The 20,020-nt window shown below is 38.0% G+C and overlaps 1 pseudogene; it reads right to left on the bottom strand.

Moving 5' to 3' along the window:
• Window positions 1-325: 325 nt before the first annotated feature.
• LOC113922242 overlaps window positions 326-20,020 on the bottom strand; it is a 99,584-nt pseudogene continuing 79,889 nt past the window's right edge.

Genomic DNA, 20,020 nt, shown 5'->3' with positions numbered 1-20,020 from the left:
AACTCTCTTTAGGACTTCCCAGGCAGGTCTGGTTGTAATAAAGTCCTTCAGATTTTTTTTTTTTGTTTTTGGATGAGGAAGATGTATCCCTTCTTTTGTTTCTCTAGGACAGCTTCCCCAGGTGTAGAACTCTTGGGTGACAGTAATTTTCTTTCAATGTTTTTATTATGTCATTCCACTCTTTCTTGATCTGAAAAGATTCTGTTGGGAAATCCAATAGTCTTATATTCCTTTGTATGTAATTCTCTTTTCTCTGTTTTCTTAAATTTTTTTATTTTTAACTTTTTTTTTACATTTTTGGTCTTTAATTAAGCACATGAAACAACTATTTTATATATTTCTCCATGAACTTTTTGTGAAATTCAGATCACAGTGTATCATTTACAAATCTTTTGTCATTCTTCTTTCTTTTTAAAAAAATATTTATTTACTTTAGAGAGAGAGAGCACAAGCAGGAGGGGCAGGGAGAGGGAGAGAATCTCAAGCAGCCCAACTCAGGGCTTGATTCCACAACCCTGAAATCATGACCTGAGCTGAAATCAAGAGTTGGATGCTTAACTGACTGTGCCACCCAGGGGTCCCTGTCTTTCTTCTGATAATCTACACCATTTGCACAGTTCTTGAAAACAACATCATCATCCTACTTTCTTTTAACGTTAAAGTTGGCCTGAGGCTGTGATGGGCCAGTGAGATTGAGAAGGTTTCCACTCAAAATGTTTTCCATATGTATTCTTTCCTCTTCAGCTTTCTCTTCTTGTTCCTTCCTGGACTGATCTTCAGCTCTTGCATTTTTATTTTTTTCTAGTTCTGCAAGAGGTGATACAGAATCATCATCATCACTCCCCTCTTCAAAATTTTCATTTTCATCTTCCTCATCTGTTGGAGGATCATCTGCATCAAAGTTGACAGCAGGAATCTGGTTTAGCAAGACTTCTTCGACACTAAAGAGAAGATGGTATGTTCTTATGTTAGACACTCTCTATATTTCTCTCTTGCACCAGCTCACTCACTCTCTTCCAGCTCTCTCCTACAGTCATGGTTCCAAGCTTCTTCAGGAGTATCCTAAATAGTTTGTCTATATTTTAACTTTGTATGAGAAGGTAGATCTCTACTCAGGCTCTTCTCCTAAAGTTTATAGGTTTGCTTTGTGAAATCAGCTCAGTTCGGATTTCTGGGTGTGTCTGCTGATAATGTCTTTGGGCATTTGGGTCCAGCTATCATGCTCTATATTTGAGTGAAACATTTGTTTGAGCTCTGAGAATGAGGATTGGGGCTGTATCACTCACTAAGAACAATTAGATAGAACTGCTGCTTGCTTCCCTACTAGTGAGGTTGGTTGTAAGATGGCCTCCATGTTTGTCTAGATTCTCTGATCAGGCTTACTAGATGGTTGGGACTAAGTACTACATTCAGTAATAGATGAGGCTATGAAATAGCTTCCCTGCCCTGGCCAGGCAGTAGGATGTGTCCCAGGGCTTACATGGTTCATTATTTGGGGATGCAAATCAGGCCAGAGTGTGTCTGATTTCCCTAGTCAACTGAGGTTACTGATTTTGCTCTGCAAATGGGGAAAGCCATGGGCTGTGCTGTCTGTTAAAGTACCACTGTTTATAAGCCTGTTGAATGGGCTATGCAGCTTCCCATGTGCTCTGGGTAGGCTCCCTGGCTGGACAGGCTGAAGGTTGTATTCAATGATAAGAAGGACTACAAATTAGAATCCTTGCCTTGGCACAGTAAGATAAGCTGATAAAGCTCTTTGTTGTCTCAACTCAAGCTGACTACACCCCAAATACTCTGGCCAAAGAGGGATACTGGCTTTGTTTTCTAAACTGTCTACTCTACCTGCCCTTTTTTAGGTTTGAGCACTGCTTGAAGATACAACTTCCAGCAGTTTTTGCCAGTCTTCTGATCAGCTGGGGCTGGAAAACACTCTTCACAGAGGATGAGGCTATGTCTTAGCTCCTTTGCTGAGTGGGAGGGGGAGGGGCCACTCTAGGTCACTCTCAATTTCCAAAACAGATTCTCCACTTGGGAAGGGCCAGGAGCTACCCTCCTCATCCTTGGTTATGAATTAATCTACCATGGTGGATTGCCTGCCTAGGCATAGCACAAGAATTCATCATGCCCTGTACTGGCTTTCGTCTGGGTGAAATTAGCTCTGTCTGCCCACATCTTGGTGGGAATACTACTGGGCAGTCCAGCTTCCAGGAATTGTTATCAGCCCTTTTGGTCTATGGGACCAGAAGATGCTCTCTACAGCAAGTGGGGTCTGTGATTCAGCTTCTTGCCTGGGCATGGATAAACTGGGTTCTAAGTCCTTATTTAAGAACCCAAAGCAGGCAGATCTAGACTCTGCTAAGTTTCCTGATCAGAATGTGCCCCTGACATGGCTCAGCAGATGAGCAAAACAACTAGTTGGAATAACACTGGGCACTGCAGGTATGAACTCGGGTTACCAAGACCCATGTGCTGAACGTTTGAACCCCACTTCCCCTTGTGTGTCACAGTCAAATTCTCAGTGGTTGAGCCCCACAGATTTTTCTGCAATCCCCGTAGTGCTAGACCAGAGCAGGGGCTCCCACAAAGTGACCCCAATGCTGGACAGGCAAGGAAGGTTGTGTCCTTTTCATTCTCTTTTCCCACTGGAGGAACCTCTTGACATGATGTTTCACTGTCCTGGGAAGGGGCAATATTGTCAATGTGTAGCTGCTTCTCTTACCCTCTAAAGCAGTCTATGCTGGTCTCTGTCTTTTGGGGGTGCCTTAGCCTCATCCCTATGTTCCAGAATTTTCTCAGTGTTGTTTTGTCTTGAGTAGTTGTTAGTTGTTCCTCTTTAGAGGGGGAGAAGAGTCAGGAACAACCTATTTCACCATCTTGATAATGTCCATATAATATTTTTTAAATGACAAATTTATAGAAATAGAGAACAGATTAGTTATTTCCAGGGATTATGAATAGGGTAGGGTTGAGAGGGAAGTGAATATGGATATAAAAGAAAATATGAAGGATCCTTGTGATGATGGCAATGTACTGTATCTTGACTATATCAGTATCAATATCCTGGTTACAATAATGTAATATAATTGTGTAAGTTGATACCACTGGGGGGGGAAATGAGTAAAGGCAATTTATCTGTATTATTTCTTACAACAATGTTTGAATCTACAATTATCCCAAAATAAAATAAAAGTAATAATATAAATACATAACAAGCAAATATTTTTAAACTATAATTGTGCATACTTATATGAAAAAGGTGAAGGTTTCAAGAAAACAGATTAGGAAACTTGCAACCAGGTAAGGGAAAAGGAAGCAAAGTGAAAGAAGCTACACCCCTTGAGAAATTCTCATGTACCCATACCTGGGCCCAGCAATACTGAGATTTCATTTATTATAGAATTATTATAATTGTTAATCATTATTATAATTAATTAGTTATAAAATTATTGAATGATCTTCCTCCTCGTACCTCACCACCATACCAGCAGGGCTCCACTATGACTAATAGTGGATTATAGCTGGAAGAGTTGTAAGATACAGACAGTTTCTGAGTTAATGTAATTAGGGTATCCCAAGGTCAAGAGGAGAGACAAAAACAGACACAAGAATTTGAAGCTTCTGGTCCCAAAAGCATTAGCAAATATTAAGCACAACCCACCTCCTAGCCAAATTAATATTTATTTTATGCTAAATACCTACATACATCAGTTCTTATTACCCAATACAAAATGTCTGGGTTTTAACAACAACAACAGAATTATAAGACATGCCCATTTGCAAGAAAAAAACACATTCAGAACCAGACTCAGATGGGACCCAGATTGTTAGCATTATCACATAGGAAATTTAAAATATAATAATAAAATATCTTAAGAGCTATATGAAAAAAGAAACATTATATATATATATTCATTAATACATATACAATTTCATTGCATACATATGTAATGAAAGCAGAGAGATGGAAACTCTAAAAATGAATTTAAAGATACTAAAAATTATACAAAAAATAAAAATTATTTTGATAGGTTTGTCAATAGACTGTACATAGCCAAAGAAATAATAAGTGTTCTTGAAGAAAGATCAATAGAAACTTCCCAAACTGAAATCCAAAGAGGAAATAGAATGAAAAAACTAGAACAAAACATTAAATTCTATGGAAAAGTTTCTAAAGGTGCATATGCATAATGGGAATATCAGAAGGAGATGAAAGAGAGAATAGAGCAGAATAAATATTTGAAGTGATAATGACAAAGAACTTTCTAAAATCAATGATAGATAACAGATTACAGATCTGGAAATCTAAAGGACACCAAAAGAATGACTACCCTCTCTCCCATACCCCACCCCAAAAGAAGAAGAAAAAGAAAGAAAAACAGAAGAAGAAGAAGAAAGAAAGAAAGAAAGAAAGAAAGAAAGAAAGAAAGAAAGAAAGAAAGAAAGAAAGAAAGAAAGAAAGAAAGAAAGAAAAAGAAAGAAAGAAAGAAAGAGAGAAGAAAGAAAGAAAATATATAGGTGTATTATAGTTCAATTGCAAAGAGAAAAGTTTGAAAGAAAATAAATCAAATAAAATAGAGGAACACAGATAAGAATTATAACAGATTTCCCATCAGAAACAACCAAAAGGGAGAGTGTAGTGAAATATTTCGTGTTAAAAAAAAAAAAAAACCTCACCAACTTAAAATTGTATATCTAGTAAAGGTGTCCTTAAAAGTAAAGAAATAAAGACGGTCTTAGAAAAAAAAAGTGGGGGCAGAGATTCAGTGCCAGCATACCTGCTCTGAAAGAAATGTTAAAAGAAATTCTTCAGATAGGAAACAAACAAGCAAAAAACCAAACTGAACCAAAACAAAACAAAAAATAACTTTTATCTAACCTAAGGAAGAGAAGTGCTTCAGACAAGTAGTACCTGAAAATTAAAAAAATCATTTATACTTCTGATTTTGTAATTAATTTAAAAGATAACTGAAGCAATAATAGTAACAGTGTATTGGGTGAAGATAGCATATGAATAAGTGAAATCAATGGCAAGAATGTCATAAAGGACAAAAGGGATGAATTAGAGATATTTAGTTATAATTAATTGTACTATACATGAAATGTCATAGTGTTATTTGAAGGTAGACTTCAATTAGTTCAGTATATGTTGTAACCTCTAGGGCAACAGAGTTTTTATAAATAAATGTAATTGATATGCTAAGAAACTAAAATGGAATCCTATAAAAATGTTCAATTACCATATGATTTCGCTCATATGTGGAATTTAAGAAACAAAATAAATGAGCAAGGGGGAAAAAGACAGAGAGATGGGCAAACCAAGAAAGAGACTCTTAACTATAGAGAAAAACTAATGATTACCAAAGGGGAAGTTGGTTGGGGGGATTAAGGAGTGCACTTGTGATGAGCACCGGATGTTGTATGGAAGTGCTGAATCACTATATTGTACACCTGAGACTAATATTACACTGTATGTTAGCTAACTAGAATTTGAATAAAAACTTTAAAAAAAGTTCAATTAAAACCAGAGAAATACAACAAAAAGAATGGTTATACACATGTAAAATATCACTCTAACTTTATAACTATTTAATTTTAATGTGCATGGTCTAAATACACATATTAGAAAACAGAAACTTTCAGTGAACAAAAAAAAACATTCAAATATGTTGTCTACAAGAAACCCACAAGAGTAAAGGAATTGAAAAGGATATCACACATTAACACTCATTAAAAGAAAGCTGGGTATCCATACTAATTTCAAGCAAAGCAGTCTTTAGACAAGGACATTGTTAGGGATAAAGAAAGGCGTTACATATGATAAAAGGGTCAATTCTCCAAGAATATTTAACAATCTTAATTGTGTATATGTCAAACAACAGAACATCAAAATACATAAAGCATAGATAAAGTAAAAACTGAAAGAACTGGTAGAAGTAGACAAATTACACTCCTATAGTTGGAGATTTCAGCAACCCCTTCAGTGATCAAGCAGCCAGAGGATCAATAAGGATATATTTGATGTGAATAGCAATATTAATCAATTTGATCTTATTGACATTTATATAATATTCTATCCAACAACCACATAATACACATTCTTTCAAGAACCCATGGAACATTAATCAAGAATACATTCTCAGCCGTAGACTATTGTTTAGCAAATTTAAGACAATAGAAATCATACAAGGTATATTATTAGGCCACATGAAATTAAACTACAAATCAGTAACAGAAAGATCCCTGATAATATTGGAATATTTGGAATTTAGTATTTGGAAATTAACACACTTCTAAATAATTCACCAGTCAGACTTCTCAAATTAAATAAAAATATTTGAACTAGTTGAAAAATTAAAAAATAACATTAAAACTTGTAAGACATAACAAAGGGTTTAGGGTAAAATTTAGAGTATTACATGTATATATTAAAAAAGAAGAAAGTTTTAAAATTAGTAATAAATGTCCAGGTCAACAAACTAGAGAAAGAAGAGCAACATAAAGAACAGAAATATAGAAATAATAAAAATTGGAAGAGAATCCATGAAATTGAAAGCAATAGATAAAAGCAACTAAACCAAAATCTAGTTCCTTTTTTTAATATTTTTTATTATGTTGTGTTAGTCACCATACAGTACTTCATTAGTTTTTGATATAGTGTTCCATGATTCATTGCTTGTGTATAAAAACCAATGTCTCATGCAGTACGTGCCCTCCTTAATAGCCATCACCAGACTAGCCAATCCCCTCACCCTCTTCCCCTCTACCACCCTCAGTTTGTTTCTCAGAGTCCATAGTCTCTCATGGTTCATCTCTCCCTCCAATTCCTCCCCCTTCATTTTTCCCTTCCTTCTCCTAATGTCCTCCATGCTTATTCCTTATGTTCCACAAATAAGTGAAACCATATAGATAATTGTCTTTCTCTGTTTGACCTATTTCCCTTAGCATAATCCCCTCCAGTTCCATCAATGTTGATGCAACATCCTTTCTGATGGCTGAGTAATATTCCATTGTATATATGAACCACATCTTCTTTATCCATTCATCTGTTGAAGGGCATCTCAGCTCCTTCCACTGTTTGGCTACTGTGGACATTGCTGCTAAGAACATTGGGGTGCACATGGCCCTTCTTTTCATTACATCTGTGTCTTCGGGGTAAATACCCAGTAGTGCAATTGCTGGGTCATAGGGTAGTTCTATTTTTAACTTTTTGAGGCACCTCCACACTGTTTTCCAAAGTACCAAGTTTCCAAAGTGGCTGTACCAACTGGCATTCCCACCAACAGTGTAAGAGGGTTCCCCTTTCTCCACAACCTCTCCAAAATTTGTTGTTTCTTGCCTTGTCAATTTTTGCCATTCTAAGTGGTGTAAAGTGGTATCTCAATGTGGTTTTGATTTTAATTTCCCTGATGGCTAATGATGTTGAACATTTTTTTCATGTGTCTATTAGCCATTCATATGTCTTCTTTGGAGAAGTGTCTGTTCATGTCTTCTGCCCATTTTTTGACTTATTTGTTTTTTGGGTGTTGAGTTTGAGAAGTTCTTTATACATCTTGGATTCCAGCCCTTTATCTGTAGTGTCATTTGCAAATATCTTCTCCCATTCTGTGGGTTGCGTCTTTGTTTTGTTGACTGTTTCTTTGCTGTGCAGAAGCTTTTTATCTTGATGAAGTCCCAAAAGTTAATTTTCGCTTTGGAGATGTGTATTGCAAGAATTTGCTGTAGCCAAAGTCAAAGAGGTTATTGCCTATGTTCTTAGGATTTTTGATGGATTCCTGACTCACATTGAGGCCTTTCATCCATTTTGAGTTTATCTTTGTGTGTGGTATAAAGAAATGGTCCAGTTTCATTCTTCTGCATGTGGCTGTCCAATTTTCCCAGCACCAGTTGTTGAAGAGACTGACTTTTTTCCATTGGATACTTTTTCCTGCTTTGTTGAAGATTAGTTGACCATAGAGTTGAGGGTCCATTTCTGGGGTCTCTATTTTGTTCCATTGATCTATGTGTCTGTTTTTGTGCTGATACAATGCTGTCTTGTTGATCAAGGCTTTGTAACATAGCATGAAATCAGTCATTGTGATGCCCCCAGCTTTGTTTTTCTTTTTCAGCATTTCCTAGGCTATTCGGGGTCTTTCATGGTTCTATACAAATTTTAGGATTGTTTGATCCAGCACTTCAAACAATGCCATTGTTATATTGATCAGAATGGTTTTGAAAGTATACATTTCTCTGGGCAGCTTAGACATTATCACAATGTTTAATCTTCCAATCCATGAGCATAGAATGTCTTTCCAACTTTTTGTGTCTTCTTCAATTTTCTTCATAAGTGTTCTGTAGTTTCTAGAGTATAGATCCTTAACTCTTTGGTTAGGTTTATTCCAAGGTATCTTAACCTTTTTGGTGCTATTGTAAATGGAATCAATTCCCTAATTTCTCTTTCTACAGTTACATTGTTAGAGTATAGGAAAGCAACTGATTTCTGTGCATTGATTTTGTATCCTGCCACATTACTGAATTGCTGTATGAGTTCTAGTAATTTGGGGGTGGAGCCTTTTGGGTTTTCCACATAAAATATCATGTCATCTGCAAAGAAAGAAAGAGTTTGTCTTCTTTGCCAATTTGAATGCCTTTTATTTCTTTTTTGTTTTCTGATTGCTGATGCTAGGACTTCCAATACTATGTTGAAAAATAGTGGTGAGAATGGGCATCCTTGTCGTGTTCCTGATATTAAGGGAAAGGCTCTCAGCTTTTCCCCATTGAGGATAATATTCACTGTGGGCTTGTCATAGATGGTTTTTATGAAATTAAGAAATATCCTCTATCTCTACACTCTGAAGAGTTTTCATCAGGAAAGGAGGCTCTATTTGTCAAATGCTTTTTCTTCATCAACTAAGGGGACCATGTGGTTCTTGCTTTTCTCTTATTTATGTGTTCTATCACACTGATTGATATGCGAATGTTGAAGCACCTTTGCATCCCAGGGATAAATCCTACCTGATCATGATGGATCCTTTTAATGTATCATTGGATTCTATTAGCTAGGATCTTGTTGAGAATTTTGGCATCCATATTCATCAGGGATATTGGTCTGTCATTCTCCTTTTTGATGGGGTCTTTGTCTGGTTCTGGGATCTGGGTAATGCTGGCTCCATAGAAGGAGTTTGGAAGTTTCCTTTTGTTTCTATTTTTTGAAACAGCTTCAGGAGAATAGGTATTATTTCTTTTTGATTGTTTGATAGAATTCCCCAGGGAATCCATCAGGCCCTGGACTCTTGTTTTTTGGGAGGTTTTTGATCACTGCTTTAATCTCCTTACTGGTTATTGGTCTATTCAGGTTGTCAATTTCTTCCTGTTTCAGTCTTGGTAGTTTATAGGTTTCCAGGAAGGCATCCATTACTTTCAGTTTGCTTAATTTATTGGCATATAGTTGTTGATAATAATTTCTAATAATTGTTTCTATTTCCTTGGTGTTAGCCGTGATCTTTCCCATTTCATTCATAATTTTATTAATTTGCATCCTTTCTCTTTTCTTTTGGATAAGTCTGGCCAGTGGTTTATTGATCTTATTAATTCTCTCAAAGAACCAGCTTCTAGTTTCATTGATCTGATCTACTACATTTCATTAATCTCTACTCTAATCTTAATTATTTCTCTTCTTATGCATTGCTTAGGCTTTATTTCTTGTTCTTTCTCTAGTTCTTTAAGGCGTAAAGTTAATTTGTGTATTTGGGATTTTTCTATTTTTTGAGTGAGGCTATGTATTTCCCCTTTAGGACCGCCTCTGCAGTATCCCATAGGTTTTGGACGGATATGTTTTTATTCTCATTGGTTTCCATGAATTGTTTAAGTTCTTCTTTAATTTCCCAGTTACCCAAACATTCTTTAGCAGAGTGGTCTTTAGCCTCTAAGTTTTTGAATTTCTGCCAAATTTTTGTGTGTGATTGAGTTCCGGTTTTAAAGCATTATGGTCTGAGAATATGCAAGGAGTAATCTCAATCTTTTGATTGAGGTATCAGTTGAGACCTGATTTGTGACCAGTATGTGATCTATTCTGGAGGAACTTCCATGTGCGTTCGAGAAGAATGAGTATTCTGTTGTTTTAGGGTGGAATGTTCTGTATATAACTATGAGGTCTATCTGGTCCAGTGTGTCATTCAAAGCTCTTGTTTTTTGTTGATTTTCTTCTTAGATGATCTGTCTATTGCTGAGAGTAGAGTGTTGAAATCTCCTACTATTAGGGTATTATTATCAATATGTTTCTTTATTTGGTTAACAGCTGGCATATGTAGTTGTCTGCTCCCATGTTGGGGGCATAGATATTTACAATTGTTAGATTTTCTTGTTGGGTAGACCGTTTAAGAATGATATAGTGTCCTTCTGTATCTCTAACTACAGCCTTTGGCTTAAAATCTAATTTGTCTGATATGAGAATTGCTATCCCAACTTTCTTTTGAGGTCCATTGGCATGAAAAATGGTTCTCCATCCCTTCACTTTCAGTCTGAATGTACCTTTAGGTTCAAAATAAATCTCTTGGAGACAGTATATGGATGGGTCATGTCTTTTTATCTAATCTGCAACCCTGTGCCATTTCATGGGAGCATTTAGGCCATTCATGTTGAGAGTGATTATTGAGAGATATGATTTTATTGTCATCATGTTGCCTGTGAAGTCCTTGTTTCTATAGATTGTCTCTATAAATTTCTGATCTATGTCACTCTTGGGGTCTTTCTCCTTTTATAGAATCCCCCTTAATATTTCTTGCAGGGCCGGCTTGGTGGTCACATATTCTTTCATTTTCTGCTGGTCTTGGAAGCTCTTTGTGTCTCCATCCATTCTGAATGACAGCTTTGCTGGTTAAAGTATCCTTGGCTGCATGTTCTTCTCATTTAGTACCCTGAACACGTCTTGCTAACCCTCTCTGGCTTGTCAGGTCACTGTGGACAGGTCTGACTTTATTCTGATGTTCCTCCCTCCATAAATAAGAAATCTCTTCCCCCTAGCTGCTCTCAGGAATGTTTCCTTGGTTCTAAGATTTGCAAGTTTTATTATTATATGCCAGGGCATTGGTCTGTTCTCATTGATCTTGGGGGGGGCGTGGTTCCTCTCTGCCTCTTGGACAGGAATGCTTGTTTCCTTCCCCAGATTAGAGAGGTTCTCAGCTAGAACTTGCTCAGATATATCTTCTAGACCTCTCTCTCCACCCCTTCAGGGACTCCAGTAATTCTGATATTGGAATGTTTCCTTGAGTCACTAATCTTTCCCATTTGATTCCTTGGGTTTTAATTTGTTTTTCCCATGCCACCTGGATTTTCTTCTTTTCTACCATTTTATCCTCTATCTCACTAATTGGTTTTCTTGCCTTGTTTACCCTGGCAGTCAGAGTATCATTTAAACTGCATTTCATTCATAGCATTTTTTAAGTTTGGCCTGATTAGATCTCATATCTGCCCTCAGAGAATCTACATTGTTGTTATTTTTCTCAAGCTTAGATATTGCCTTGGTAATTGTTACTCTGAAGTCTATCTCTGACACCTTGGTTATATCCATATCCATTAGTTCTGTGGCCTTGGCCACATCCCTGAATCTTTCCTTTGTTGGGGGTTCCTCCTCTTAGTCATTCTGTTGAGGGGTGGTTGAGGGAATGTACAGAGTCCAAATTATTGACCACAACCCAAGCAAGATGCACCTGTTTAATGAGACCTTAGAGTTGTGTGCCTCTTGTTCTTGCAGCCTGTCTTCTGGGGGAGGGGCCTGCCACACTGTTACTTAGGGAACTCTGTTTGGGCAGAGTTGCCCTGCCCCCTGTGGGGGGTGGATGGCCTCAGTGAAAACCAGTTTTGGGGGGCTTTTGTTCTCTGTGGGTTTCTGCGTCTCTTCTGAGAGTCAGAGCAGAAGTGATTGTATCCAAACCCCTGTCTCAGAACAGAGAGATCACAGTCTGCTCTTCAATGAGCTCTCCAAGCCACACTGTCTGTGGTGCTAAAAACCACGGTGTTCTGGGTTGTGCCCCCTAGAGCAGCACTCCCATCCCTCACTTCCAGGTACGGACACGTCTCTGCCCTTTGTTCTTCTAAAACCACAAGCCACCCCTGGTTCACAAGGGAACCCCTGCAGCTCCAGGTTTCATTCTGGCGGGCTGCCCTAGTCCTTTCCCCGCTGCTACCAGTCTGTGAGTCTGCCCAGTCCCCAGAATGGGAGGTTTTTGCGATCCGGCAGTGCAGGATCCCAGAGGTTCCCTCCCCTTCCGTTTATCTGCCGATATCTGCCCACAGAATCACAGCTCCCAGCTACATACCTAGAGACCAACTGCTGGAGATATTCTGTTTGTAGAGATCCAGATATATCTTCTTACATTTCAGGCTGATTTTGTGGGTGTTCAGAGTGGTCCAGTAGATATTCAGCTCAATTCAACTGGTTGTTATAGAGCCCCTACTCTTCCTCCATCTTTTCCATCTGGCCAAAATCTAGTTCCTTAAAAAGTCGATTAAATTGGTTAGCATTTATCCAGGCTAACCAAGAAATATAATAGAGAAGAAAGCACCAGGAGTTGTTTGCTAGGATAAGTACTTCAATTTTAACTCAACATCAATGAGAAATTTTGTAAGAGAAGAGGACTGCTGGGTTCATCTGTCCAATAACCCCATCTTATAACAGAGGGCCTGATATTCTGCACCATCACCAGGAATAAATATTCAGGAAGCCAGAATAAGCTCAGTTGTTATGATATCCTTTAACTGGTAGCAGAAGTAAGGTAAGCTGAGATCTATCTATAACATAATAATAAGTTGCCAAAACAAGTGCCAAGAAGATGTTCAAAGAGTTTGAACTCTGAAGATGGAACTTCAGGGAAGAAATTAATAAGTAATTATGAAAGAGGTCTCTACTGAGGGTAAGAAATGGAACAGAGAAAAATATTGACATCACTGAAGCAGTATCTACCTAAGTATTTTTACAGAGGATATGTTTGAGGGGTACATATATAAGCACAATTTGCCATAGAAAAAGATGAATAAGTGAGTTAACCTTGATGGGTTTGAGTCAGAAATAGGTTTCAGAGACTTTAAGTGTCAATCAAAGGTGAGGGGGTAGGATGGGAGTGCCCAAAGAATATGGGTGAATGTAGGAAAAGAAAAAGGGTAGAACCATGGTTAGCTGAATTCAAAGGAAAGGGTGTAGAATTGTGGGATGGAGTGCCTTCTTCCCAACATATAGAAGACCTAGGACCATGCTCCTTAGTGCTAGAAATTTCTGGTTGCTGGGATGACTCTGGTATAGTTCAGAAGCTATTTAATAAAGTTTATGAGTTATATTATTTTTTTTGAGTGTCTAAGTATACTGAACTGTATCCTTTACTTGTCCCTGAATACAATTTTATTATTTACTATTTGCTACCATTTTTTTCATTTCTTTATCTCCATTCCTCCAATTGAAGGAGTACACTTTGAACTTAAGAAAGAACTAGAAAGTAATTGTTAATGTTAAATTCTATTCAAAAGCTAAGGAAAATTTTTTTATTCTTCTGAATTCTCAGTAAATTTATTTTCATCTCAAGAATTTTATGTTCATTTGAGTTTTATGATGACTTTTTGTCTAAATATATTTATTTAGTATATGTTCCATCTTTATTGAGGTATAATTGACAATAAAATTGTAAGATATTTAGGGGGTGGAGCAAGATGGCGGAGGAGTAGGAGACCTGGATTTCCTCTGGTCTCAGGAATTCAGCTGGGTAGGGATCAAACCATTCTGAACACCTACGAAATCAACAGGAGATCGAAGAAAAGAATAGCAACATCTCTCTGAACAGAAATGTGAACACTTTCTGGAAGGTAGGACGTGTGGAGAAGTGAATCCAAGGCAATACTCTGGAGGATAGATGGCAGGGGAAGGAGCCTCCATTGACCACTTCAGGCAAGTGATAGAGCAGCGGAGCACAAAATCGGAACTTTGAGAAGTCGGCTCCGCTGAGGGACTTCGCTCCAGTGGTTAGTGGGGGGGGAACCCTCACAAGACAGTGTGGTCTCAGGACCCTCGGGGTCACAGAAAGACTGGGAGTGCCTGAGTGTGACAGAGCTCCTGGGTATTGGAGCAGGGAAGCCAGCTGCAAAGATGGAGCAGAGGCGCAGGCTCTCAGCTCAGGGTTGCCATAAACTGTGATCGGTGACACAGTCAGGCCACTGCTCCTCCAGCAGGGACCCAACAATCGGCAGATCCGGGGAGACTCCCCTTCCTCCCCCGGGAGGAGTGGCGCAGGAGCACACCACAGGGATCTGCTGGGTTTGGAGACTCCACACCGAGTCGGGTGCCAGAAGTAGAAATGCTCAATCACAGACCAGGTGAGCACAGTGTGCTCTGCAGCTGGAGACCGGGGAGACAGGAGTGATTGACCCCTTTTCTCTGAGGGTGCACTGAGGAGCGGGGCCCCGAGTTCTTGGCTCCTCCAGGGCGGAGATTGGGAAGCCACCATTTTCACTCTTGCCCTCCAAAGCTGTACCAAAACCTTGCAAGGAACAAAAGCTCCTGAGAGCAAACCTGAGCAGATTACTTAGCCGGGACCGACAAGGGCGGGGCAATTCCGCCTCTGGCAAAGACATTTGGGAACCATGGCAACAGGCGCCTCCCCCAGAAGATCAGCAAGAACAGCCAGCCAAGACCATGTTTACTGATCAATGAGAACAGCAGAACTTCAGCGCTAGGGGAATACTGCACATAGATTTCATGGCTTTTTTCCCATGGTTCTTTAGTCTTTTCTTTCAAAGTTATTTTTTTACTGTCTTTTTTTTTTTAATTTTTCTTTTTCCCTTTTTCAACCAACATCTTATCAATCCCTTTTTTAAAAAAACATTTTTATTATTCATTTTTAGAGTATTCTATCCCTTCATAGTAGTTACCCTTATTTTTGGCATATATATATAAGTTGTTCTCTCTTTAAAGTTTTGAGATACAGTTTCTCTAACATATGAAAATATACCCGAAATCTCTAGTATATGGCTTTGTTATAGTCTCCTGCCTGATCACATTCTCTCCTCCCACCTTTTTTTTTCTTTTTTTAATCCTCTTCTTTCTTTTTTCAAACAACTCTTATCAATTCCTTTTATAAAATTTTTTATAATTTTCATTTTTACAGTCATATTCCATCCGTTCAACGTATCAACCCTTATTTTGTACATATATGTCTTTCTTTCTTTAAAATTTTGGGAGATAATTTCTTCTACAGACCAAAATACACCCAAAATCTAGTGTGTGACACTGATCTATGAACCAGCTTGATGATATTTGCTCATATTCTGTTTTTTTCTGTTTTGTTCTGTTTTTGTGTGTTTTTATCTTTTTCTTTTTCTTTTTTTCTCTTTCTTTTTTCTTTCTATCCCTTAGATTTTCCCGATTTCAGGTCTTTTCTGATTTGCTTAGAATATATTTTCAGGGGACGCTATTACCCTGTTAGCATTTTGTTCTCTCATTCATCTATTTCTCCTCTGGACAAAATGACAAGACGAAAAAATCACCTCAACAAAAGAACAAGAGGTAGTTCTGTCTGCCAGGGACCTACTCAGTACGGACATTAGTACGAAGTCAGACCTAGAGTTCAGAATCATGATTTTAAAGATACTAGCTGGGCTTGAAAAAAACATGGAAGTTTATTAGAGAAACCCTTTCTGGAAAAAATAAAAGAACTAAAATCAAACCAAATGGAAATCAAAAGGGCTACTAATGAAGTGCAATAAAAAATGGGGGGACTAACTGCTAGGATGAATGAGGTGGAAGAGAGAATCAGTGATATAGAAGACCAAATGATGGAAAATAAGGAAGCTGAGAAAAAGAGAGATAAACTACTACTACTGGATCACGAGGGCAGAATTCGAGAGATAAGCGATACTATAAGACGAAACAACATTAGAATAATTGGGATCCCAGAAGAAGAAGAAAGAGAGAGAGGAACAGAAGGTACATTGGAGCAAATTATAACAGAGAACTTCCCTAATTTGGGGAAGTAAACAGGCATCAAAACCCAGGAGGCACAGAGGAACTCTCTCAAAATCAATAAAAACAGGTCAACAACCCCGACATCTAATAGTAAAACTTACGAGTCTCAGAGACAAAGAGAAAATCTTGAAAGCAGCTCGGGAGAACAGATATGTAACCTAGAATGGTAGAAACATGAGATTGACAACAGACCTATCCACAGAGACCTGGCAGGCCAGAAAGAACTGGCATGATATCTTCAGAGCACTAAATGAGAAAATTATGCAGCCAAGAATACTATATCCACTAGGCTGCAATTGAAAATAGAAGGAGAGCTAAAAAGCTTCCAGGACAAACAAAACTAAAGGAATTTGCAAACACGAAACCAGCCCTCCAAGAAATATTGAAAGGGGTCCTCTAAGCAAAAGGAGAGCCTAAAAGTAGCATAGACCAGAAAGGAACACAGACAATATACAGTAACAGTCACCTTACAGGCAATACAGTGGCACTAAATTCCTATCTTTCAATAGTTACCCTGAATATAAATGGGTTAAATGCCCCAATCAAAAGACACAGGCTATCATATTGGATTAAAAAACAAGACGCATTGATATGCTGTTCACAACAGACTCATTTTAGACCCAAAGACACCCCCAGATTGAAAGTGAGGGGGTGGAAAACAATTTACCATGCTGATGGACACCAAAAGAAAGCTGGGGTGGCAATCCTTATGTCAAACAAATTAGATTTTAAAACCAAAGACTGTAATAAGAGATGAGGAAGGACACCATATCCTACTTAAAGGGTCTATCCAACAAGAAGATCTTTCAATTGGTAAATATCTATGCCCCTAACATGTGAGAAGCCAATTATATAAGCCAGTTAATAACAAAAGCAAAGAAACACAACGACAACATACAATAATAGTGGGGGACTTTAACACCGTCCACACTGAAATGGACAGATCATCTAAGCAAAAAGATCAACAAGGAAATAAAGACTTTAAATGACACACTGGACCAAATGGACTTCACAGACATATTCAGAACATTCCATCCCAAAGCAACGGAATATATCTTCTCGAGTGCCCATGGAACATTCTCCAGAATTGATCACATCCTAGGTCACAAATCAGGTCTCAACCGGTACCAAAAGATTGGGGACTATTCCCTGCAAATTTTCGGCCCCCAATGCTTTGAAACTGAACTCAATCACAAGAGGAAAGTCGGAAAGAACTCAAATACATCGAGGGCTAAAGAGCATCCTACTAAAGAATGAATGGGTCAACCAGGAAATTAAAGAAGAATTTTAAAAACTAATGGAAACAATGAAAATGAAAGCACAACTGTTCAAAATCTTTGGGATACAGCAAAGGTAGTCCTAAGAGGAAAGTATATAGCAATACAAGCCTTTCTAAAGAAACAAGAAAGCTCTCAAATACACAACCTAACCCTAGACCAAAAAGGAGCTGGAGAAAGAGAGCAAATAAAGCCTACACCCAGCAGCAGAAGAGAAATAATAAAGATCAGAGCAGAAATCAATGAAATAGAAACCAAAAGAACAGTAGAACAGATCAATGAAACTAGGAGCTGGTTCTTTGAAAGAATTGACAAATTGACAAACCCCTGGCCTGACTTATCAAAAAGAAAAAAAAAATGACCAAATATATAAAATCATGAATGAAAGAGAAGAGATCACAACCAACACCAAAGAAATACAATTATAAAACATATTATGAGCACTATATGTCAGCAATATAAATGGACTAGAATGGACGCATTCCTAGAGATGTATCAACTAACAAAACTGAACCAGGAAGAAATAGAAAATCTGAATAGACCTATAACCACTAAGGAAATTGAAGCAGTCGTCAAAAATCTCCCAACAAACAAGAACCCCAGGGCCAGATGGCTTCCCAGGGGAATTCTACCAAACATTTAAAGAATTAATACCTATTCTTTTGAAACTGTTTCCAAAAAAATAGAAATGGAAGGAAAACTTCCAAACTCGTTTTATGAGGCCACCATTACCTTGATCCCCAAACCAGACCAAAAACCCCATCAAAAAGAATTACAGACCAATATCCTTGATGCACATGGATGCAAAAAGGTCTCAACAAAAATACTAGCCAATAGGATCCAACAGTACATTAAAAAGGATTATTCACCACGACCAAGTGGGATTTATCCATGGGCCACAAGGTTGGTTCACATCTCTAATCAATCAACGTGATACATTAACAAAAGAAAGAACAAGAATCATATGATCCTCTCAATAGATGCAGAGAAAGCTTTTGATAAAGTACAGCATCCTTTCTTCATCAAAACTCTTCAGAGCATAGGAATAGAGGGTACATACCTCAAGATCATAAAAGCCATCTATGAAAAACCTACAGCGAATATCATTCTCAATGGGGAAAAACTGAGAGCTTTCCCCCTAAGGTCAGAAATGCGGCAGGGATGTCCACTATCACCACTGCTATTCAACATAGTATTAGAAGTCCTAGCCACAGCAATCAAACAACAAAAATAATCAAAGGCATCCAAATCAGCAAAGAAGTCAAACTCTCACTCTTTGCAGATGATATGATACTGTATGTAGAAAACCCAAAAGACTCCACCCCAAAACTACTAGAACTCATACAGGAATTCAGTAAAGTGGCAGCATATAAAATCAATGCACAGAAATCAGTGGCATTCCTATACACTACCAACAAGACAGAAGAGAGAGAAATGAAAGAGTCGATCCCATTTACAATTGTTACCCAAAACCATAAGATACCTAGGAATAAAACTAACCAAAGAGGCAAAGGATCTGTACTCAGAAAACTATAAAATACTCATGAATGAAATTGAGGAAGACACAAAGAAATGGAGAAAAGTTCCATGCTCATGGATTGAAAGAACAAATATTGTGTGAAGATGTCATGCTACCTAGAACAATCTACACATTTCAATGCAATCCCCATCAAAATACCATCGATTTTTTTCAAAGAAATGGAACAAATAATCCTAAAATTTGTATGGAACCAGAAAAGAGCCCGAATAGCCAGAGGAATGTTGAAAAAGGAAAGCAAAGCTGGTGGCATCAGAATGCCAGACTTCCAGCTCTATTACAAAGCTGTCATCATCAAGACAGTAAGATACTGGCACATAAACAGACACATAGATCAATGGAACAGAATAGAGAGCCCAGAAATGGGCCCTCAACTCTATGGTCAACTAATTTTTGACAAATCAGGAAAGAATGCTCAATGGAAAAAATACAGTCTCTTCAACAATTGGTGTTGGGAAAATTGGACAGCCACATGCAGAAGAATGAAACTGGACCATTTCCTTACGCCACACACAAAAATAGACTCCAAATGGTTGAAAGACCTCAGGTCTTTCAGGAGTCCATCAAAATTCTAAAGGAGAACACAGGCAGCAACTTCTTCAACCTCAGCCACAGCAATTTCTTCCGAGAAACGTCACCAAAGGCAAGGGAAGCAAGGGCAAAAATGAACTATTGGGATTTCATCAACATAAAAAGCTTTTGCACAACAAAAGAAACAGTCAACAAAACCAAAAGACAACCGACAGATAGGAAGAAGATATTTGCAGATGACATATCAGATAAAGGGCTAGTATCCAAAATCTATAAAGAACTTATCAAACTCAACACCCCAAGAACAAATAATCCAATCAAGAAATGGGCAGAAGACATGAACAGACATTTTTCCAAAGAAGACATCCAAATGGCCAACAGGCACATGAAAAAGTGCTCAACATCGCTCGGCATCAGGGAAATCCAAATCAAAACCTCAATGAGATACCACCTCACACCAGTCAGAATGGCTAAAATTAATGTCAGGAAACGACAGATGTTGGCGGGGATACGGAGAAAAGGGAACCCTCCTCCACTGTTGGTGGGAATGCAAGCTGGTGCAGCCACTCTGGAAAATACTATGGAGGTTCCTCAAAAAATTGAAAAGAGAGCTACCATACGATTTAGCAATTGCACTACTGGGTATTTACCACAAAGATACAAATGTATTGATCCGAAGGGGTACGTGCACCC

This window comes from Zalophus californianus, chromosome 9 (assembly GCF_009762305.2).
Source record: "Zalophus californianus isolate mZalCal1 chromosome 9, mZalCal1.pri.v2, whole genome shotgun sequence".
NCBI classification, from domain to species: domain Eukaryota; kingdom Metazoa; phylum Chordata; class Mammalia; order Carnivora; family Otariidae; genus Zalophus; species Zalophus californianus.
The sequence above is the reverse complement of the archived record's forward strand: the minus strand, read 5'-3'. Positions and strand labels throughout refer to the sequence as shown.